Source organism: Pygocentrus nattereri, chromosome 4, assembly GCF_015220715.1.
Source record: "Pygocentrus nattereri isolate fPygNat1 chromosome 4, fPygNat1.pri, whole genome shotgun sequence".
Classification (NCBI taxonomy): domain Eukaryota; kingdom Metazoa; phylum Chordata; class Actinopteri; order Characiformes; family Serrasalmidae; genus Pygocentrus; species Pygocentrus nattereri.
The window spans coordinates 49,280,326-49,305,369 of record NC_051214.1 but is presented as its reverse complement, the minus strand read 5'-3'; positions in this window follow the sequence as shown (position 1 = coordinate 49,305,369).

The window sequence follows — 25,044 nt, the reverse complement described above, 5'->3', positions numbered from 1 at the left end:
CCGCTCTAATTCATCCCAAAGGTGTTCTATGGGGTTGAGGTCAGGACTCTGTGCAGGCCAGTCAAGTTCTTCCACACCAAACTGGCTCATCCACGTCTTTATGGACCTGCTTTGTGCACTGGTGTGCAGTCATGCTGGAACAGAAAGGGGCCGCACTATTCTTGAGCTGATCTGAAGGCCACATGAAGTTTGGAGGTCTGTAGTGATTGACTCTGCAGAAAGTTGGTGACCTCTGCGCACTATGCCCCTCAGCATCCGACTGGACTTGCTGCACAGGTGGCGTCTGATCACGGTGAGAGCGACCCATTCTTTCACTAATGTCTGTAGAAGCAGTCTGCAGGCCGAGGGGCTCGGCGTTATACAGCTGTGGCCATGGAAGTGACTGGAACACCTGAATTCAATGATCTGGATGGGGGAGTGAATACTTTTGGAAGCATAGTGTATGTTGGCTGCCGTTTTGTAAAAGCAATAAGCCACTTGAGTCTATGCATTACTGCAATTTTATCACGAGGGAAGGGAGTTTTACTCCTTTCCAGCGCTAAAATCACTGATGCATGACCTTTCCTGGCTTTATGGCCTCTTTTCAAAGTAAATCACATAAATTCATGTAACATGTAACTTCTCTTTTTGAGGCCCCTCATGAGCATGAGCAATGCAATATTGCTTTCCTCAGTAATGTTTATGGTGTTTAAATGCTGTGTTAATTGTGTCAGCTGTGCAGGACTGCTGGATATGAAGAAAGCAGCAGTTGCCCGTTTTATCTTAGCACGGCCGGATTTGCGGAGAGGTGTGAATTGTTTTTCACAGCAGGGGGTTCTAACCCCCCCCTTTTCACCATTGCTGACTAGCAGCTCAACAACATTTTACACTCAGAGAGATGACAGAGTTTTAATTCATCTGATAAAAAAAAAAAAACATTATTGTGGAGATAATATTAAAGAAATATCACCTTCCATTCCACCAGCAATATGGACACTAGGGGGCACTGCAGAAAGTAGTTAATTATAAAATACACATATAAAAGTTCATGCACATTACATTGGTCCCGTGATGTGTTTCAAACTGTTCCGGTCAGAGAGCAGCTCGGTTAAGTCTGGGTTACCAAAGTCACATCGAACACAGTGATGTCATTTTACAGCTGCGTCTCAACAGCTGTGACTTAAACATAACACATGCAGCCGTCTCATACAGAACTCCGAGGCAGGAAGGCAGCCAGTCATATCCAAATCAAACGTTTGTATAAAACGCTGCCTGCTGAGGTTACTCCCTTTGGCCGTTTTTTGAAGAGTGTGTAGAAGTATCCTTCGCTGCCTTACATATCCCACAATCCTGTGTGTCAGTGCCAATATGCTTAGAAAAAAAAATAGCAGAAAACACCAGAACTGACACAGAGGACAATGTTTCCTTCTAATGCACTTCTTATGAGACAGCTCGGGCAGCAAGGCATCGAGACAGCTGCCTTCACTTTCAGGCACAGCCGACATGACCATCTAAAGGAACGACACATCAGCACTCTCAGTTATGCTGACTCAGAGACGGGGATGTTGCCAGTTAACGGAGTGGTTTAGGCAGATACGCTGCATGCCAAACGTTTTCAGACACAGCTTTTCAACATCTGGATAAGCTTAAATGGGATAAGCTGATAAGTGAACACAGCATGGATTCAAGAACCAGCAGGTTTTCATATCTAATTGTCATGAACTGCTTCACACGAGGGGCAGGAGTCAAGTGCAAGCTTAATTCCAGGTGCAAAGTAGGTAAAAACAAGCAGAGGGTCAGAAATCCAGAAAAGCAGGCCACGGAAAGCAGCCCGATTCAAAGGGGGCAAATCCAAAAGAGCAGTCAATAACAAACCAAAAGGCGAGGACAAAAGACCAGAAAACCAAATCAGAAACAAACGCTCAGAATTGTTGAAACACCAAACAAGACGCGCAAATGCAGGGTGTATATACACAAAATGGCCAAGATAAAAAGGTCAAAGAATCAAGAGATATCTAGTATTCTAGAGATAGCGACCTCCGGTGGGGGGGAGAAGAAAGGCAGGCGGCAAATGTGACCGAACCCCCCCCCCCCTGAGGGGCGGCTCTCGACGCCAAAGACGATCTACTATGTGGTTGACCTCTGGGCCTGGGAGCAGGACGGTCTGGATAATCCCTGTGGAAATCTGAAATCAGAGACTGATCGAGGATGTCCTCTGTCCGTACCCAGGATCTCTCCTCCGGACCGTACCCCTCCCAGTCCACCAAGTATTGAAGTCGACCACCACGCCTTCTAGAGCCCAGCAAAGAATGGACCACATAAGCTGGAGAACCATCAACCTCAAATGCAGGAGGAGGTTCAGCCACATCAGACGATGCCTGGGAGGAGGAATGAACAGGTTTAAGTAAAGACACATGAAAAGTAGGAACTATTCGGTAAGATCTGGGCAACTCCAATTTATAAGAAACTGGAGTTATTTGACGAAGAACCCTGAAAGGTCCAATGAATCTGGGGGTGGGTTTCTTACATGGACGTTTTAACCTTAAGTCTTTTGTGCATAACCAAACCCTTTGCCCTGGTCGAAAAGGAATTGAAGGTCATCTGTGCCTATCCGTATTTATCTTGTCTACATACAGCTCTTTGTAATCTAACATGGGCCTCCTCCCAAGTCTGACCACTTCGCCTCATCCATTCATCCACTGAAGGCACACAAGATGGTTCTCCTGACCAAGGAAACAAAGTTGGTTGAAATCCTAGAACACACTGAAAGGGAGTGATGTCTGTAGAGGACTGGGTTAATGAGTTTTGAGCAGACTCAGCCCATGTTATGTATCGAGACCAATCATGTTGTGATCTGCTACAGTAAGATCGTAAAAACCTACCGATTTCTTGGTTAAGCCGTTCCACTTGCCCATTCGATTGCGGATGGTACCCTGACGTGAGACTTACATTGACGCTGAGCAGTTTACAAAATTCCTTCCACACATTGGAAGTGAACTGAGGCCCCCTATCAGATACAATGTCTTCAGGTAGTCCATAAAAATGTAAACATCTGATTGACCATCGCCTCAGCAGTTTCGAGCGATGTTGGCAGTTTCTTCATGGGGTCCAACCTACAAGATTTCGAAAACTGATCAATTATCACTAAAATGGTGGTAAACCCCTGAGACTTGCAACTGGCAAACCGGTTATGAAATCAATATTGTGTGACCATGGCCTTTGTGGAATGGGCAAAGGTTCCAGCTGACCTGCAGGCAATTGTCTGGGAGATTTAGATTGTGCACAAACACTATAAGCCTTTACAAAATCAATGGCATCAGACTCCAAGGCATTCCACCAAAACTTATTGCTAAGTAAGCCAATGGTTTTATCAATACTGGGATGACCAGAAGTTGGTGTAGCATGTACCTAGTGGGCAATCTGGAGGAGATAGTTTATTTTCTCTTTCCCTCCGAACGTCATCCATGATTTCCCACCGGATCGGAGCCACAACACAGTCAGGACAGAGAATGTTTTCCCTCAATATTCTGAGGCTGTTCTGCTTCCCACAACCTAGACAATACATCCGCTTTAGTGTTCCTTGTACCAGGAGGATATGAAACGTGAAAATTAAACCTGGCAAAGAACAATGCCCATCTAGCTTGCCGTGAATTAAGTCATTTGGCTGTTTTGATATATTCAAGGTTACGGTGATCTGTAAAAAATACAAATGGGTGATGAGCTCCCTCTAACCAATGCCTCCATTCTTCAAAGGCTAGTTTCATCGCTAGTAATTCTCTGTTGCCCACATTGTAATTACGTTCTGCATTGCTGAGTTTCTTAGAAAAGAAGGTGCAAGGATAAAGTTTTCTAGGTGAACTGGTTCTCTGTGACAGTACAGCGCCGACCCCTGAACCTGAAGCATCCACCTCCATAATGAACAGCTCTGAGGGATCTGGATGCTTCAGACCGGGAGCCGAAACGAACCGATTCTTTAAAGACACCAATGCCTCCTCTGCTTTAAGATCCCACTTCAGAGTCGTACTCTTGTTCCTTAACAAGGAAGTTAAAGGTGCAGCAATGGAACTAAATCCCCAAATAAAACATCTGTAAAAGTTTGCGAATCCCAGAAATCTCTGCAACTCCTTTACTGATTGAGGCCTAGTCCAGTTCCTTACAGTATTTACCTTGGTTTCATCCATGCTCACACCACCCTGCTCAAGTACAGAGCCAAGAAAAGAAACCTTAGTTTTATGAAATTCACACTTCTCTGATTTAACAAACAAGTGGTTCTCACGCAGCCTTTGAAGACCCAGCCTAACATGTCATTGATGTTCTTCCAAAGTTTGCCGAATATATCAAAACGTCATCCATGTAGACAACAACCCACCGATCAAGCATGTCTCTTCACACGTCATTTAGAAATAATCGGAAGACGGAAAGTGCATTCGCCAGGCCATACAGCATAAGAGAGTATTAATAGTGCCCTCTGGTGGTTAAAAATGCAGTTTTCCATTCATCCCCCTCCCTTATCCTAGTTAAGTTATAGGCACTGCGCAGGTCTAATTTGGTTAAAAAAAAACAAAAAAAAACAGCATCTCTCAACTGTTCGAGTGCTACAGGTACCAATGGGAGGGGGTATCGATATTTTACAGTTATCGTATTTAAACCTCTAATCAATACAAGGACGTAATCCACCATCTTTCTTTTCTACAAAGAAGGTAGCTGCTGCAGGAGAAGTGGAGGGTAGAATGTAAGCAAGTTTAAGAGCTTCATCAATGTACTCATCCAGTGCCTTACATTCAGGTTGAGAAAGGGGGTAGATTCTGTTCTTAGGTGTTATAGTGCCAAGTCTATTACACAGTCATAGGGATGGTGAGGTGGCAATTCACTGGCTTTTTGCTTAGAAAATACATCTGCAAAATCTGTATAGCACTGTGGAATGTTATTCTCAGTAGAAACACCAGAACTCTATTGGTAGCTTGGAGAGGCAGAATGATACAAGTTTTAAAACAATTTTGACCCCATTGACTAAGCTCACCTTTGCTCCAGACAATGGAAGGGTCATGTTGCACTAACCACGGACAACCCAGAATAATCGGGTCCTTTGGAGAACAAAATTACATAAAAGTTTGTTGTCTTCATCCACCAATCCCACCTTCATAGTCAATAGACCAGTTTTCTCAGTCACTTGGCCTTTACCCAGCAGTCGGTCATCCACAGCTCTCAGATTCAAGGGATTTATGGCTTCTATCGGAACCTTCCAATGTTGGACCAGATCTGCATCAATTAAGTTTTCAGCCACTCCTGAATCAAGGCTGTGACAAAACACCTCTAAACCAGAAGAAATAGCAACTCCTACAATCTTTCCAGTGGACTCAAAAGTAGTAAACAGAGTACTCACCTCCAACGTCCTAGAAGAACTAGGATATTGGGAGCAGTTAGCAAGCCGGTGACCAGTATGACCACAATAGAGACAGAGGTTCTTTCTCAAGTGACAACGCCTTTCTGTCTCTGGTAGACTTGTTCTACCTAATTCCATGGGTTCAGCTTCAGGAGTCGAGGCCGGGGTGACTGGAGTGGTTATAGATGGTCGTTGCAGGCTGTTCCTCTCACGCACCAAGTCATCCAAAGCAATTGAGGTTCGAAAAAAGCGATCTAGAGTCAATTGCTCACCTCGACAGACCATTTCAGCCTGGAGAGCCTTCCTCAAACCTCTCTTATAGATCATGAGCAGGGCAACCTCACTCCAGCCACTACCTGCTGCCAAGGTCCAGAACTCTAGAGCATATTCTGCTGCAGAGCGTTTTCCCTGACGAATATCACACAGGGAATTTCCCACATCACGTCCAGTCAAAGGGTGATTAAACACCGCCTTAAAAGAGTTCAAAAATCATGTCTCAGATTTCATAATGTCACTATTTTGGGTCCAGAGTGCAGAGGCCCATGCCTTAGATTTCCCACTTAGCAAGGAGATTACAAAATGAATCTTGTTGATCTCCATCAGAAACTGTTCAGGGTGATGTTCAATGAACATACTGCACTGCATCAAGAACCTCTGACAGAGATCGGGAGAGCCATCATACCTTTCTAGGAGGGCAATGGAGACCGGAGGACGCGCGGTGGGTATAGCTGAGGTGGAGGAGTTTTGTTCAGGAGGAACTGTTGGAGATGTTGGGGTGGAGGCTATGTTGGGCTGGTCCGAGCAGTTCAGCAATTATTGTAACATACCGCACAGATCCTCCAACCACTGTTCCTATTTGTTCATACGCTCCTCCAAACTTGCTGACTCCATAATATGGCAAAGTCTTCTGTCATGAACTGCTTCACACGAGGGGCAGGAGTCAAGCGCAAGTTTAATTCCAGGTGCAAAGTAAGTCAAAACAAGCAGAGGGTTAGAAATCCAGAAAAGCAGGCCATGGAAAGCAGCCAGATTCAAAGGGGGCAGATCCAAAAGAGCAGTCAATAACAAACCAAAAGGCGAGGACAAAAGACCAGAAAACCAAATCAGAAACAAACGCTCAGAATTGCTGAAACACCAAACAAGACGCGCAAATGCAGGGTGTATATACACAAAATGGCCAACATAAAAATGTCAAAGGATCAAGAGATATCTAGTATTCTGGAGACAGCGACCTCCTGTGGTGGGGAGGAGAATGGCAGGCGGCAGATGTGACACTAATAAGGAGGAAGTTTCAATGACAGAAGCTTTCCCTTCAGATGAGCCAATGCTGAAGCTAACACTAGAGCTAATCAGTGATGTTAGATGCTGAGAGAGACGCCTCGTCTCCCACACAAGATCTTACCCAAGTGGTAAGACCTAAATTGTTTATACTGTGTGTAAGTGACATTTGTAAACTGTCTAAATTGTTGAAATTTGTCTTAATTTGCTGATGACACTAATTTACAACTATTTATTTTGCTTTGAGAAAAGCTTCAGAGTACAGTGGAAAGTGAATTGAAAGTCTTAAAAAATGGTTTGATATGAACAAAATTTCTAGTATTTGGTAATGAAGTTAAAATTATGATTAGTGATGTCGAAATATGAAATATGAAGAGTGTATGAAAATAAATGCCTGGTTGTGCGAATTGATCTTATATTGGATATAAAACATAAAGCATAAAAATTGGGGAAATGTCTAAAACCATTGCAATACTATATAAACCATTATATATCTTGAATCAGAAGTTGCTGCATACACTGTATTGTTTGCTAATAGGTCCATTTTTTACCTACACTCTCAGGAATCACTGGAGCAGTACCCTCTTCGAGGATACATCTCAGTACCTTTAGTCAGGAAATATATATATATATATATATATAATTGCACCATAATCCATTGAAACCATATTTTCTAAGTCGTTTTGACTCCACACTTCCCATGGAGCCTCGTACAAAACCAGCCCTAATCCATTTTTTATACTTCGGAAGAAAGCTTTGTAAATCAATCAGATTATTATGAACCAGCCGACACTATTTATGAATGGACATGTTTAAAACTGTGTGATCTACCTGAGTTCACAACTGCGCAATGGATAAAGAACAAAGTAAATTACTTTCTTGTTGTGTTTAGAAGTTGTTTGAAATCACAGTGAGCCAGTTTGAGGGGAATAGACATCTTTCAAAGAACTTAAATAGATGTGTATCAGTGAAAGGGGTAAAGTTGTGGAATAGTTGTGACAAGGAATGAAGACTGTATAGTGAAATATAAGCAAATTTTTAAAAAGTTTAAAAGTTATTTGGTAAACTAACACAAAGGTGCGTGTGAAATGTTTGGAATGTTTTTTGTTCTTGTCTTTGAGTTTTCTAAACCTAGTAGTGAAGAGACTGTATTAGAAAGGGGAAGTAAAACAAGCTCAAGCTTCAGCCTATGACTTTTCAATCAATACCTAAGACCTTGTTTTTTATTTATTTCTATGTGCGTGTTTTGGAAAATTATAAAGGAGGACTAAAAATAAATTACTACTACCATCTTTCAGAAAACTTCAACGGAATCTTACAAGAATGACATTGATATCAATCTTTGTTCAGTATGTTTTAATGACTGAGGTGTCCTTGAGCAAGACACCTAACCCCCAACTGCTCCCCGGGCGCCGTGGAGTGGGCTGCCCACCGCTCCGGGCAAGTGTGCTCACTGCCCCCTAGTGTGTGTGTTCACTAGTGTGTATGTGGTATTTCACTTCACGGATGGGTTAAATGTGGAGGTGGAATTTCCCCGGTCGTGGGATTAAAAAGTATCACTTGACTTAATCTCTAATGTGAGCGTTGCGCTGTCCTGCCTAATCTGACTGATTTATCAATATAATATTGTTCTGTGCAGTTATTTATCATCACATTACAGTGAAATGATTTTTAGTAAATACAGTAACTCAGATGGATTTAGAGTCGGTATAATTCTATCTGTTAATAGTTTTCTCACTGAGCTGTGAGTTTGTTCTTCCACGGAGTTTAATCCAAAACTTTTTGCTGCAGGAATGAAATAAAAGCAGCTCTGGCTTCTATAGATGATCAGGACAGCGTGGGTCAGGCTTCATGTGCTCCTCACTAACACCTTCCAACATCCCTCACTCATATAACTCTGACTGATTTACTGCCGCCGATGTTCTCGCTGCAGGTACAATTAGAGATTAGAGAGGGGTGTCGAATTTGCAAACCTGTTTGAAATTTTCAAAAGAAGACTTGGTCTTGATCTTTTAAAGGGGAATTCCACTGACTGTTCAAAACAAAACTGCTTAAATTAGTGTTTGAGACTGAGAGTGACTCAGGGTGGCTTGGTGTGAAATGGTTCAGAGTTGCTTTACAGTGGTGTTGATAGGAACCAGGAGTCAACATGACGACAACACAAACATAGGCATTTTATTTACTATTCAAAACCTGTAGACATGCACGTGTCTTCCGAGGTTTATATGGAACGTTGATAATGGGAAAATAGTGGAAAATCTAAAATAATGCATTTTGTTTGGGGACTATTTTGTCTCACAGTGCCCTGCATGTATCCCTCCACCATGCATGTTTTTTTTTGCTCAAAACTATCTGAAAACAGCATCTCAGTCATCAGGCAGTGAATTCATAACCATTTCATGTAATAAACTTTCAGTGAGGGAGCTTTTAGAGGTGGACGTCTGGTTCCTATCACCACCACTGTGAACAGTTCTGGCTCGGGAAGTTTCTCTAGAATGGAAGGTTTCACACCAAACTGCTCTGAATCACTCTGTTTACATCTTTACCATTTAATGATGCAGAAATTTTGAAGAATCTGAGCGGAATTGGAATTCCCCTTTAAAGCAGATTAAGGGTGCCAGGCGTCTGTAATGTGCCTCTATGTGTCGGTGTGTGTCTGTATTTGCTTGTTCTTGGTGATGAGCTGTGTTTGAGGCAGTGAAGTCATGCTGGTGTTGGCTGGAGTGAAGGAACGCAATGTTTCCGTCTTTGCAGGAGCCAGAACAGCAGAGAGAGAGAGACAGAGAGCGGGGGGAGAGGTACATGTTCAAACGCTCCACATTTGTTTCCAATAAAGAGGCCATCTGAGAGTGAAGAGCGTCTGAGAGGGAGGAGAGGCGGAGGGCGAGTGGTGGAGGAGCTGACACGGGAACCCTGCAGAACACAGAGTAATAAATTTCCTTCATGGGGTGAGGAACATGTTTGATAGCGTTTCTTGTTAAAGCTCCTCAGAAGTCCTGGTGTTTCCTGTCGCTGAGTTCAGGAACACGCCGGCCGGCCTGTTAGGGCTTGGACTTCACACTCCCTACCGCGGTCAGTGCTGTCAGACACTTCTAGTTATCCTCAGAGTTCGACTTTCACAGACATGGCGCTCCTGCTGATCACTACTACACGTTCATGTTCACATGTGCGCTCAAACAGGAACACTGAGAGAAAACATCACAGGAGGGTTTATAGACTAATTTAAATTATTTTTAGATTATTATTATTATTATTATTATTATTATTATTATTATTGATAAAAAAAATTTCACTGTTTTATTATAAGCACTGTCGCCTCACAGTGAGGAGGGCCTGGGTTCGATTCCCCGGCCGGGTGACCGGGGTCCTCTCTGTGTGGAGTTTGCATGTTCTCCCCGTGTCTGTGTGGGGTTCCTCCGGGTTCTCCGGTTTCCTCCCACAGTCCAAAGACATGCAGTCAGGCCAATGTTCATATCAGGGGATGTTGATGTTTACCAGGTCTTCCAGGTGGTTGTTAGGAGCCCCATTTTCTCTTGTAGCCTTTAATGATTTCTAAACCTCACCTCTTTCAGACACTCCCCTCTGGTAGAAGATTCAGAGCCATCAGAACCAGCACAGCCAGACATCTCCTTTCACATGGCTGTTTATTATTCTTTATTCTGTTTATTACTATTTTATCTATTTGTCTTTTAGTCTAATGTGTGTTATTAGTCTGTATGCTTGTCTGGTCTGTTCAGTGTGTTAATGTCAGACATGTGTGACCCACGGAGACTGATTCCACTGACTGTGGAATAAAGTGATCCCGATTCAGTTTTTTGGGAAATTCCTTTTTTTTCCACTTGTTTTCTTTGTCTTCCTCCTTCATTATATTAGTGGATTATCTCACATCTAATCTCCTCGGAAATGTCTCCAGAAATAATAACTTGCTTAATGAATGTTTTGGCTGGAAATTAAATGAATGGAAAGTTGACTGCATGAAATAAACATACTTATACATTACATGGTTCTACATAGAATCACTGTCTTTATTAAAGAACCCTTAAAGAACCATCTTTTAAAGTGGGTATCCATCCATCCATCCATCCATCCATCCATCCATCATCTTCCGCTTCTCCGGGGTTCGGGTCGCGGGGGCAGCATCCTAAGCAATGAGGCCCAGACCTCCCTTTCCCCAGCCACTTCCACTAGCTCCCCGGGAGGGATTCCGAGGCGCTCCCAGGCCAGCTGGGCGATATAGTCACGCCAGCGTGTCCTGGGTCTTCCCCGGGGTCTCCTCCCGGCTGGACTTGCCTGTGACACCTCCCAAGGGAGGCGTCCAGGAGGCATCCTAACCAGATACCCAAACCACCTCAGCAGGCTCCTCTCGACGTGAAGAAGCAGCGGCTCTACTCCGAGTCCCTCCCGGATGACCGAACTTCTCACCCTATCTCTAAGGGAGAGTCCAGACACCCTGTGGAGGAAACTCATTTCGGCCGCTTGTATTCGCGATCTTATTCTTTCGGTCATTACCCAAAGCTCATGACCATAGGTGAGGGTGGGAACGTAGATCGACCGGTAAATCGAGAGCCTTGCCTTATGGCTCAGCTCTTTCTTTACCACAACAGATCGGTAAAGAGCCCGCATCACTGCTGACCCAGCACCAATCCACCTGTCAATCTCCCGCTCCCTTGTACCATCACTCATGAACAAGACCCCGAGATACTTGAACTCCTCCACTTGAGGCAAGAGCTCATCCCCGACCCAGAGAGGGCTCTCCACCCTTTCCCGCCTGAGAACCATGGCCTCGGATTTGGAGGTACTGATCCTCATCCCGGCCGCTTCACACTCGGCTGCATGTGCTCAAATTACAGCAGCTCCCCAGATGAACTAATCCAGCTCTAACTGGGCTTGTGCATGTAATTATTTCTCAAGACTAGTGGTCCCTAGTGGTCATTCTCCCACCAGCAATCAGATATTAAAACTCAGCAGACAGGATATTTAACTGTAGCTCTGTTATCAGATGAACTAGGACTCTTTCTCCTCAACACAGTTGAGCTGCTGGCGAGCAATGAGGCCTGAATAAACACACAGCATTTAAACACAATAGCAGCACTTTTATAAATGCTGAGCTGCTCACCTACAAAAAGTTTTAGAAATGATAAACGTTACTAGAAAAACATATTTCAGCTGGTTTTAAATGTATTCTGTATATCTAATGGTCCTCATTCTGAGATGGCTATTAGCTTATGATAAGATCATTAAACTTCTTTCTAGAACATTAATCTGATTATAGTGGCAAATAACTTTGCTTATTGTAGGAAATTTGCTTAAAAGAAGAAAAGTGAACTGCCAACACAGTGCGATAGTTTTCCCAATAAAATAACTCAGAAAATCAATCAAAATGAGAATTAATTAGATACTTAGGTCACGTTTAAGATGATTTTACATAACATATCATTTCTGCAGTATGAGGAGCCTCCGAAATCTAGTCAATGTATATAATATTTCTTATTTTGAGATTATTATAAGCTTAATAAGTGATTATTTATTTGACGTCTGTAATTCTTGTACCTACTTTCCTACTCGCGAGTCAAATGATCTCACTGTATCGGCAGGAAATGTTGCTTGTTGTAAGAAATCAAAGTGAAAGAGGCATATCTGCAGACATACTGCGATAATGTCACTCACTAAAATCACTTAAAACAAGCAAAAACACAAATAAGTTAAATAATCTTATAATAAGCTTACGTCATCTCAATATGAGAAAGATTAGAGAAGTAGAACTGGGAACATCTGCAGGGAATTTAGCTGCAGGGAATTCATAACGGGAGTCTCTCACACTCAACTGGCCTGTTTTAAATTTCCAAACTCTCTAACCTCCTTCTTTTTATTTTTATTTTATTTTCTGTCACGCTGATTGATTCATTATTATGCATTATTTATTTATTTACTGATTTATTTACTTATTTGTTTTTCAGTTCTGTTGAAATTTTATTGTTTGCTTTATTGTCTTGGTTTTATTTTATTTAATTTTTTTCCAATTCGTAATTGAATCTCAATTGTTCTTTTAATTTATTTGCTTACTTTTTCTGTTTATTTTTACATGCGGTTCTGTTCATTTTAGTTGAACTTGATTCCTTTTTCGTTTCCTTTTCAGTCCCTTTGTGCTGTAAATGCTCGACTGCATTGGAATTCACGGTCAATTTCTGACTGAAAATAAGGGTTGGCTGATTGACAGCGAGTGGATTTAAGATCATTTCACTCTTTTTGCAGTGTGTGGATACTGTGAAATGGGATTAACCCCTTAAATGGCCAGGGCGCACCAGCAGGCCCGAAGTTTTATTACACACTTCTATAACCTAAAGAGAGCTCAGCCAGTCTGTGTTGAAGTTACTGTACTTACTGAATAATAAGCTTTTTATTTTGGGGATTTGACAGCTATGCACTGTGCAGTGAGTGCAAGACAGCAGACCTGTGAGGGTTAACGCCCTGACCGCTGGCTGCGTTAGTAAAGGAAAATAAAGGCAGGAGCTGCTGAAGTGGCTTATTTCAAATACACACAAATGAAGTCTTCCTCCAGCGTCCAGTGTGCTGTCCTCTCTTCCAGCTCTTATTGTTTCTGGATAAAGCCCTCTTCCTCCTCGGATATACTCGTAGACAGGGTCGGGTCAGGTCTATTCTTCCATACTCAGTTGCACAATCCGAACCCGTCGGCTGTTTCCTGCTGCGCAGATAACTCGGACGATTGCGGCACGTGTGAGTGCGTGAGTGATGTCGCATAAACATTTAAGGCGTGCCATGGTGAGGCATTCCCCTTTTCAGACTAATAAAGCAAGGAGAAGGACTCTGGAAGATTCATGACTTTCCCAAACAGACAGTTCATTCCTGAGAAGACCATCCTGTGCACCATCAGCGCTTCCCGTTTAGATATGCACATGTATCCACAGTCGAACCAAATGCCTTCCATTGTGTAACTTAATTCATGTCCTCGGTGATAAACGGCAGGGCGTGCAAGTCAGGAAGGCACGTCTTTTAAAACTCTGGAGAAGTTCGTTTTAGCACAGGAGCTATTCTTAACACCTAATAGAAGCTCACAGCCCACCAATTAGCATCAGCATTCGCATCTGCAGTCATTACACGCTCACCGCAGAGCTGTTCTGTATCTCTAATAGACTTGATTTTGTGTTTTTTGACACTGTATGATTCACTGTTTGTCTATAAGCATGAACTATATAAATAAAGTACAATAAAGTACTTTAAATATAAAGTACTTAAAGAATAAAGAATTAAAGTACTTTCAGAATAAAGTACTTTAGCAGCTGGAGCCTGAATTTTGCTCTGGCCTCTGATTTAATTAACTGAATTGTTAGATTGTTTAATGCTGTAAAACCACAATTTCACAGCGTCTACTAACATCCAGCATCTTCTATGACCTATTCATTCAGTAACTTAGTTACTCAGAAGCTGCAGTGATTCCACAACTGCCGTCTTCTGCTAATTATTCAGTGTCTTCTATCATTTTTTTTATAATCTCATTATCATCTAGTTCTTCATTCTACTGTAAAGAATCGTTCAGCAACTGTTAGGCAACTGGCATTGCTATATTATTAATAAAAACTGAAATATTTATTTAGTAACTCCTATAAATTAGTCACATTATTATGGTTCATTTGTGTCTTGAATTATTCAGTGTCTCTTATGAATTATGAACTGTAAAATACCAGTGAATGGTTCAGTATCTACTATGATTTATTCAGTATCTACAACCCCGATTCCAATAAAGTTGGGACAAAAAAAAACCACACAGAATGCAATGATTTAGAAATCTGATCAATATTTTATTCACAATAGAACATATCAGATGTCGAAAGTGAGACATTTTACCGTTTCATGAAAAACATGAACTTATTCAGAGCTTGACGGCCGCATCGCGTCTCACTAAACGTGGGACAGGAGCAACAAGGGGGAAGGTAAGTAGTACCACTTTAAAAACAGCCGGAGGAGCAGTTTCTGACTACCTAATGAATGGATGTATAAAGAGTATTTTAGAGAAGCAGAGTCTCTCAGAATAAATACGGGCTCAACAGTCTGTGAAAAACTGCATGTAATATTGTGGAGCAATTTTTAAAAAATGTTCGTCAACGTAAAAATTCAAAGACTTTGGATATTTCACCATCTACAGTACATATTATCATCCAGAAATTTAGAGAACCTGGAAAAATGTCTGTACACGGGGGCAAGGCCGATGGTTACTATTGGATGCTCATGATCTTCAGGCCCTCAGGCAGTGCTGCATTAAAAACGGGCAAGATTCTGTACTGGAAATCACTGCATGGGCATTTCAGGGACACTTCCAGATATCGTTATCTGTGAACACAGTTTGCCGTGCAATCCACAAATGCAAGTGAAAAAGATCCGTATGTCAACACGGTCCAGAAACGCCACCGTCTTCTCTGGGCCAAAGCTCCTTTAATAGGAAAACTGTTGTGTGGTCAGATGAATCAAAATTTGAAATTCTTTTTAGAAACCATGGACGCCGTGTCCTGCGGACGAAAGAGGAGAGGGACTGTCCAGCTTGCTCTCAGTGGACAGTTCAAAAGCTGCAACATGCTCCCATCCAGACAACAACGCGCTCAGGGAAGGTCTTGCATATTTCAGCAAAACAAGCCAAAACACTTACTGTATCCATCACAACAGCATGGCTTCAGGTGCTGAACTGGCCGGCCTGCGGTCCAAACCTTTCACCAACAGAAAACCTTTGGCACAACAGCAAAGAAGACCCAGGACTGTTGAGCTGCTAGAATCCATCGGACAAGAAGGGAAGAGCGTTCCTCTCCCAAAACTCCAGCAACTGGTCTCCTCACTTTCCAGGCATTTACAGACTGCTGTGAAAAGAAGAGGGGATACTACACAATCATAGACGTGGCCCTGTCCCAACTTTTTTGAGATGCATGCACACACACACACACACACACACACACACACACACACACACACACACACAGAGACACTAGGGATACAGCAATGCTGACAACAGTTTGGCAGAATTTGCTGTGACTTAATTGCTGTTATCTGTGGTTAAAAGCTGCCTGGTTTCTCCTCTGGTGGCTGCTGCTGCGGCTCCTTAGATGTTGAGGAGGCTGGAAACAGAGTGGACGCAAACAGGGACACAAATAGAAGCACTTAGAGAGCTACACTGGCAATCAGCGCTGCATATTTTCTGAATAATATTTTCCTCATTTCTCTTTTCCAACTACGTCACCGTAGATTAACCCTGTTTCCTTCAAAACGATTACATTAACATGTGCATTGCAAATGAAATAAAGAAATTCAGCAACAACTACCAGTGAATAAAACCACTTTTATATGAAACACCAGTGCAGACCTGCTGGAAGTGCTCAAAACTCTAATTGAAAGCTATAAATAAAGTTTCACTCTTGAGTGTTTCCAGTCCACTTTTTGGCTGCTAATCAGCTTTTCTTTCAGGTGTATTCTCCCCGAATAGTCTCCCAAGACGTTTTAGGGTGATACTACAGAAGAACTAACTTTGGTTTTTTAAAGAACCTTTCATGTGTGAGGATAAAGAACCTTTTAAAAGAGTAGAACTCTTTGTAGAACTCTACATTATGTAAAGGTTCTCCACCAGTTAGGGTTTCTTTTCCTAGATGCGTACATCCAAGCCTAGAACCATTTAGGAACTTTTATTTCTAAAAGCGTAACAGTAGCTGCCAGCCTGTATAAGAAGCTCTTAGACTTTCATATCAATCTATAAAAAGCAGCAACATCAACAGATGAGCTGCAGATGACTGCACACTAGCTACAAGGGAGGTGTTTCTAATAAAGTGGCCAGTGAGTGGAAGCACAAGGTAGGTGTTTCTAATAAAGTGGCCAGTGATTGGAAACACAAGGTAGGTGTTTCTAATAAAGTGGCCAGTGAGTGGAAGCACAAAGTAGGTGTTTCTAATAAAGTGGCCAGTGAGTGGAAGCACAAAGTAGGTGTTTCTAATAAAGTGGCCAGTGAGTGGAAGCACAAGGTAGGTGTTTCTAATAAAGTGGCCAGTGAGTGGAAGCACAAGGTAGGTGTTTCTAATAAAGTGGCCAGTGAGTGGAAGCACAAGGTAGGTGTTTCTAATAAAGTGGCCAGTGAGTGGAAGCACAAGGTAGGTGTTTCTAATAAAGTGGCCAGTGAGTGGAAGCGCAAGGTGGGTGTTTCTAATAAAGTGGCCAGTGAGTGGAAGCACAAGGTAGGTGTTTCTAATAAAGTGGCCAGTGAGTGGAAGCACAAGGTAGGTGTTTCTAATAAAGTGGCCAGTGAGTGGAAGCACAAGGTAGGTGTTTCTAATAAAGTGGCCAGTGAGTGGAACCACAAGGTAGGTGTTTCTAATAAAGTGGCCAGTGAGTGGAAGCACAAAGTAGGTGTTTCTAATAAAGTGGCCAATTTATCAAACATGAAATGTTTGCTACGACAGCAATAAATGTGTAAAGCCTTAATCTCTTTAAGTATATATACATATATATGGATGGATGGATGGATGGATGAATATGTCAACTCACCAAGTAACATCATGGATTCCCATTAAATCAATCCAGTTTTCACCTAAATAGTTTTTATTTATGAAAGTTCTAAGCTGAAATATTAGCTGGGAATAAATACAAAAAGAATAATATTTCATAATACATATTTTATGTGTTAAAAAGGTTTACTTTATTGCAGGATATACTATGTGCAATGTTTCATCTTTTGAAATATAATCTTTCTCACAGCTTCCAAAACGATGTTTTTACATTTAGGATTTTTATCCATTTTTTGATCAAATTATGAATTATTTACCCATGCCGTGTTTGAAGGAGTTCAAAAGTGAATAACTTTGTCAGAACAAAGAGGTTTTGGATTTTGAATCATAGACCAGGTTTTAGGACTTACCACTGTAAGTTAGACTGATCTTACATTTCTATTAATTAGACAAAACTGAATTTTATGTCACTTTTAAAACGGCTTAAACTGGGAAGCAGTGCTCTTGTTACAGCGTAGCGCGATGTAAATAGATGGGAGTTGCTATCACCAGAACATGAATAACTCTGAAAATCCTGACCGTGCTCTGAGCAGATCGCTCATGAAGATAATAAAAGCTGCAAGTCAGGATTTTGTTCCTGTTTCATTGGTTTTTCGCAGTGGGGGTGAGGTGGAGGGGTTTAGTCGCGGTGGGAATCCTGCTATTTTGCTTCCAAACGCCAAAGTCTCCTATGACAGTGCGTGATTAGCCTAAGGGCCTAGAATTACGCCAGAAAACTTGGGCGACTTGCGAGAGGCCTATAAAAGTTAACCGTTTCGCTTTTCTCATTAAGTTCCAGTCAGCTTCGATTTCCCCTCCGAGCCGGACAACCCAGCAGGCTTCAAAATGTAAATTCCAGCCGAGCGGAATTATGCTTACGGTCATACATCTGTATTTGAACTGGCCAGTGTCCCCACTGCTCCAGGCCTTAGCAACATGCAACCAGAAAGAAAACATAAATCTGTAACTGTGTGTAAAGATCACTAAATGTCTATTCAGCATGGGGGGCTAGTATTTCTCAACGTATGATCATAGAGGTAGTATTTAGCGGGTGAGGTAAATCCTCCCATCCTCGTTTTAACATCTGTAGGCTTGAGAATATTGCCTTTGGCAGCTGCTCTATGCCCGGGTATTTGTTTTGACTGCGACTGCTTGTTTGGCTACCGGCTGTTTAGCCATTGGTGGCTAATTATGAGCAAACAGGACTGGGGCTTTGTGGAAAAAGTGTGCTGCAGCCCAGCTGAATCCCACTCGGCACATGGTTTGTGGTTTAGTCCAGAAACAAGTCCCTGGAGATGCTGGGAATCAGGAAAAAGAGGAAAGAGCGATATATAATTAAACCACTGTTATCTGCACCCCTGTTGTACGGATTCAGATACAGAACGCTGTTGTCCATCATTACACAATTCTTTGATGTGCCGCATTGCATATTCTCCAAAATGTAGCTTTACAGGAGAAGCAAAAAACATCATTCACTTTTAATGTAAGTCAATGGAACCAGAAGTTTTTCCGAGCCGTTTTGGGCCGTTTAAAGGACAACAGGCAGTTTCAAATTATGTGAGAAAGTGAAAAATGGAGATATGAAGTTTCCTTCCAACAGCAGCGATATACTCTTAAAAACAGATGGTTCTTCAAAGGTTCTTCTGCAGAGAAATTTGTTTTATATTGAGCCATGAACACTTAAAAAACCTTTGTATAATTAAATGGTTCTTTGCATGGTGATCTAGTTCTTCAGGTTGGTGGAGAATGTGCTGTAGATGGTTCTATATAAAGTCTTTTTGAAAATGGTTCTATAGAGCACCGAAAAGGGTTCTTCCATCATTACAGGCCAACATTAACAACAGAAGTTCAGAGCTTCAGTTTGGTTCCTCAAATCGGTTCAGAGCTCCAAGGAAGTAAAACCACTTCAAATTATGCTACGTTCACATTACAAGCCTAATTTCTCAAATCTGATTTTTACTCAGATCTCATGATGGTTCATGTTCGTTTAGGTAAGTGATTCAAATCTGTCATTAATGTGAATAAACTGGCGTCCTGGAATGGCCTGCATGGGCACATCCTAGTCAGTAGCCTCGCATGAATGAATCACGTGCATCACATCCATCATCAGCAAACAGACTAATGAGCAGATGAGCCTTTGCTGTGAAGATAATTAAGTGATATTTTTTAATCCCACAAACGGGGAAATTCCACCTCCGGCATTTAACCCATCCATGAAGTGAAACACCACATACACACTAGTGAACACACACACGAGAGGGCAATGAGCACACTTACCCGGAGCGGTGGGCAGCCCTATCCACAGCGCCCGGGGAGCAGTTGGGGGTTAGGTGTCTTGCTCAAGGACACCTCAGTCATGGACTGTCGGCTCTGGGGATCGAACCGGCGACTTTCCAGTCAAAGAGCCAGTTCCCTGACCTCCAGCCCACGTCTGATCAGCTCTTAGCTGTTCATTATTAGAGCGAGACAAAGGCGGCGACGGCGAGATGCGTTGCTTTTCCACTGTTTACAGCCACCTTACAATATGTTTGCCGCAGCTGCCATGGTAACACTGAACAATGACGCACCCGCAGTGGAAAAAAGCACATGAATTCCGATCTGAACCTTCCCATAAAGATGAATCAGATACGTATCCGATCTAGGACCACATATAAAAGTGGCTCAAGTTGGAAAAGATCCGGCCACATTAGGGCAAAAATCGGATTTGTGCCACAGTAATGTGAACTTAACAGTAACAGTCTCACTCACGTGGTGCAGCGGTAGCACCGTCGACCATAACAGCAGCGGTTCGAACCTCGGTCCGGGCGCTTCTTCAGTGGCGTGTTTTGTGTTTTGGGCTGGAGGTCAGGGAACCAGCCTCGTGACCGGATCCCCAGAGCCGACAGCACATGACAACACCTAACCCCCAACTGCTCCCCGGGCGCTGCGGATTGGGCTGCCCACCGCTCCGGGCAAGTGTGCTCACTGCCCCCTAGTGTGTGTGTGTGCGCTCACTAGTGTGTATGTAGTGTTTCACTTCACGGATGGGTTAAATGCAGAGATGAAATTTCCCCGTTGTGGGACTAATAAGGGTCATTCGTTCATTAATTTAATCAATCTGATAATGAGAAATCTCAGATATGTTGAGTAGATTTAAGAGGTGTTAGGATATACGATATACTGCTGTGGAAAGCAGTGCTGAGGAACAGGCTAAAGAGCCGAGACATTAAACTCTGAGCAGTGCAAAGAGACATTAAACATTAAAATGTTTGAAGTGCAGAACTCAGCAAGGGTCTTTTTGTGCAGATGGACCCTGAGGGGTGCAAAGTAAGCGCTGAGAGAAAAACATTAGATGTGAAAACAGCTGCTTTCACCTCAGATCCAGAGATAAGATGCAGTCATCCTTGCAGACTGCTAAACGTAGGATCTGCTACGCACTTCAATCGGGAGAAATGCTGAGGTTTTTTGTGTTGGAGGTGTTTGAAGCAGAAATGAAAAGAAACAACTTTATACAGCAATTAGAACAGATCTGACAACACCTGATTGGTCGAAACCATCTGATTGGTCGAAAGTGCTCTAGCCATGCTTTTATACTGTACATTAATTGTGGCTTTGCTCTAAGTAGTGTGTACAGCTCGGACAGTGTGAAATACAGCTTTACCAGCTGTAATCGACACGTCATGGTCTTCCCAGTAACGTACCTGCTTCTGTTCACATAAGAAACCTCCCGGCATTTATTTATTTATTTATTTATTTATTGAGGTAAGTCGATGTTTATTGATATAGCGCATTTTACAACAGGTGTTTTTACAAAGCAGCTTCACAGAAAAATGACAGAAAAAAGGGCCTGAGCCCAAATGAGCACCGACTATGGTGCCAGTGGCAAGGAAAACCTCCCTAAGAGCAAGAGGAAGAAACCTTGAGAGGAGCCGAGACTCAAAAGGGGAACCCGTCCTCCTCTGATTGACACCAGATAGCAGAACAATCACCAAAGAGAAATTCCAAGCTATCATCCACAGTTAAAATGACTGTGGAATCAACTCCATCAGTTTTCATCACTTGAAATCAGGATCAGTGTCAACTATTTACGGAACCAAACAGCTGTGACGATGACGCCCGCTGGTACGACAGCAACACTTATGGTGTGCTCATATCTAGGCCATCCATACTGTGCCCAAGCACATTTGAAACCATGGCGTTTTTGACAAGCAGCCAAACATGAGATTATATTTAAAAGAAACAAAAAGAAGAATAAGAATACTCTGCTTATGGTGGAGTCTGACACCGCCACTGAAAATGCTTCTGTTTTCCACCGTTTTCTTTCATATGATCAGCCGTTTGAGTGAACAGTAGAATCTATGAAATTTAGACATGAATTTCAGATTTTCTTGATATTTGATATGATCTTTTTTGCTCCAGTGACAGTGAGCACTCGAGCACTTGACCCCACAAAGTACAGCATGTATAACAGTATAAAAGGGGGGATGATGAGGAGTTCATCTAATCCACATCTAATCCACTAATTTCCATCTAATTTGAATGGAAAAGGAAAAAACAATCTGACCTTTTGTTCAAAGGCCTCATGGCCAGTGTCACAAAGTTGCTAAAATTTGAAAAGCGACCCAGAAATTATATAAAATTTCAAATATTCCCACTTCAGTTTATTTGTCAGAACTTTTTTGGTTTCATGTTTTCAAAGGGGTGGTTTGTTAGTGTAGTGGGTAACACCGCTGCCTTCTACACTGTAGACTGGGGTTCAATCCCCCCACCTGGGCAAACACCCTACACTATACCAATAAGGGTCCTTGGGCAAGACTCCTAACACCACATTTGCCTCCCTCTGTAACAATAATCAAATTGTAAGTCGCTCTGGATAAGAGTGTCTGCCAAATACCATAAATGTAAAGAAAAACTTTTCATTTTTAATTCTAAAACTAACTTTTGTTGCATTTTAAGAAAGTAATGCCATATTTGTATGTAACAGTATTAAACTGTGAGAGGAGAAACTACTGCTTTATATTCTTCATATCTATATGCTCAGATTTGTTTCCTCTGCTGTAAAGGAGGTATTCTTTATGTCACTGATGCCACATGTGTCACATTGAATTACCCAAAAGTGATTAAAAATGGTCCAGGAGCTGTTTGTGATCTCAAATCCTGAACCTAACTGGCCCTGGGGCAGGTTTATGGTGTTGTATCTTGTTAAAAAGTGACCCACAGTTGTAAAACAGAAAGCGAGGCGGAGCAAAATAATCTTAAAGTCTGGATGACGAACAAATGCTGCTTTGAAAGATTGACCCCTGAACTAGTGTTGCTTCAGCTGCCGGATTTAGAGTGAGCAAGTACCTAAGCTTTACTGATAGCACTAAGCCCCAAAAACAGAGCCTAACTGTAATGATCAGTTCTGGGTGTGGTGAAAGCAGGTGTCAGGACTGGCCAATAAGCTTTGCCCATTTTCACTTTTAAAATCCTTTAGGAAAGTCCGATCCACACAAGGTAAAAAAATGGCCAAAAACAAAAGGTGCCAACAAGGCCGACATGCTTGCCTGTGTTTACTTCTCAAACGCAGGGCTGGCACTCATTCCTGGGATAGTTGATAGTTGAAGAAGCCAGAGATGAGGGACTTGAGATGGTAAAAGCTTGGAGCGCCACCATATAACATACTGTACTATAACATATAACTGCTGTATATAAAATACAGTGGTGGGCAGTAACTGAGTAACTGAGTATCTGAGTAAATGTAATTGGTTTCTGTACTTTAGTATTTTTGGTGTATCTGTACTGAAGTTTCTCCGTTCTGGGCGTCTTTATCCTTTCACTCCCAGTCTAATATCCGACTTTTTCCTCCTACATTTTGAGAAATCTGTCGTTCCTTTTGGTTTCTGTGTGTATAAAAACGTAACATGTCAAAACGAAAGAAGCGCAAAGCCAGAGCACCAATCAGGGCCCAGCGGTCACTTTGTTTAGAGCTGGTTTTGACCTGTTGGTCATACCGACCCAGTGCAGCACGCGGTTCAACGTCAGCGCAGCAGCGTAAAACTTTGGGAGAGTCTGTTCAACATAAATGATGAACTAACCTAACTTTGTGTAAATAGAGCTCAATATAGAAATATGTCCACATATGCAGTCGAGACTGACGCGGCTTTTTTCTGAATTTCTACAAACACCATTTCATTTTATAGTAAATGAGTTTGGGCTGGTTTATGTTTATGAACAGACGCCTACAGATCAACATAGTAAAGGAGCTCATCTGTGATCCTGAGTTTAAAGCCAGTTTTTATTCAACTTAAACTTGGAACTAAGTTGTAAATAAATCTGAAACTGAAACTTTGCTTGTGTGTAAAAAGTGATTTCAGAGCCACTCGGTTCTCCCTGATGGAAACTGTTTACCTTCAGTGTTTTGTGCTTCTGATCATTTTAATAGACGTCAGCGTCACTAATTAATGACGTTCTATTAAAAGACTGGTTTACCAAGAGAGACGCTGGAGGACTTTCACCTGAAATGAGTTCATGAAGCCAGTCTGGTTATAAAAATGATAACAGGACATCAGAGCCAGAATTCCTCTTTTAGTACTTTTACTTTATACTTAAGTACATTTGAAGGGAAATACTTTAGTACTTTTACTCCAGTGGAGGTCTAAAGGGAGGAACTTCTACTTTTACTGGAGGAATATTTTACCTTGGGGGTCTCTACTTTAACTCCAGTACATGATTTGTGTACTTCGTCCACCTCTGGTAATAGTTAATTAGTAATATGTAATTATTAAAAGTAAAATTGTGTGAGTGTGTTTTAGTCATCTTTTTTTATCTAGCAGCCACAGCTCCACTATCAGCAGATATAAAAGAGCGGCTCTCTGTTTTGGGCCTGCTACAGGGCTCGTCGGATTCATGGAGTTAAACCAGATCCTTGTGTCTTTCCTTTAGGAAAGTGGTTAAGTTTCACTCCCTTGTCCAGAGTCTTGCAGTGAGACAAATATATATCATCCTTTAATCCTGGAAATGTCACAGGGTTTGATTTATGTCCACCAAACGTTTTTCTTTGTATGCAAAGTAAGCATGAAAAAATGCACTACTGCACTGAGTTAAAGCTTCATATACACTCATTCAGAGGTTTCACATACAGCCATGCAGTGCACCTCTGAGCCAAGGCATCCACTGTACTGCTGCCCACTGCCAAAGACACCCATTATATTATGTTTGGAAACATTTCCGGCATGTAGCTTTCAAATGATGCTGTTAGCTGCTGAAACTGCCTCGCAAGGCATGAGAGAGATCAGTTGGCTGTAAGAGGAGATGGATGAGATCACAGATGTTCCTGGAAAAGCGCAAAGCTTTTCACCTATGGTGGATTAATGAAGGAGAAGAGGCTCGAGGAGCACATTCCTTCATGTTGACTGTATCCTTCTCTCACAACTGGAGGGATATTTGATCTATCTGTGAGAAGGTCTGGGTAAAATGTGCTGCCGTTTGCACATATGGGCTTGTTCAGCAATGAGAGGAGAAAGTGCTTCAGTAATGTGAGTACAGCAGGTGGGGGGCTTTGGATAAATGGACTCAATGCGTGATTTAGTGGATCACTGGTGGATGAAAAAAGAAGGATGAGATAGCTGGAGGTGTCTGTGGGGAGCGGTCAGGGTGGCCAATATGTAAATGATGTAAAGGATATCACAGTATTTTACATTTCGACCCGCTTTCTGAGCACCTTCCAGGCATCGCTGTTGCTAGAACACTGGTCAGTTGATCTATCCAAGCTCAAATATACTCTTTCATAGCTACATACTTGAAACGATGGTTATTTAAGGGTTCTTTAGTAAAGGCAATGGTTTTATTCACAATCAAGAGTTCTCTATAGGACTTTAAAGGTTCCTTGCATGGTGAAATGGTTGTTCCGAC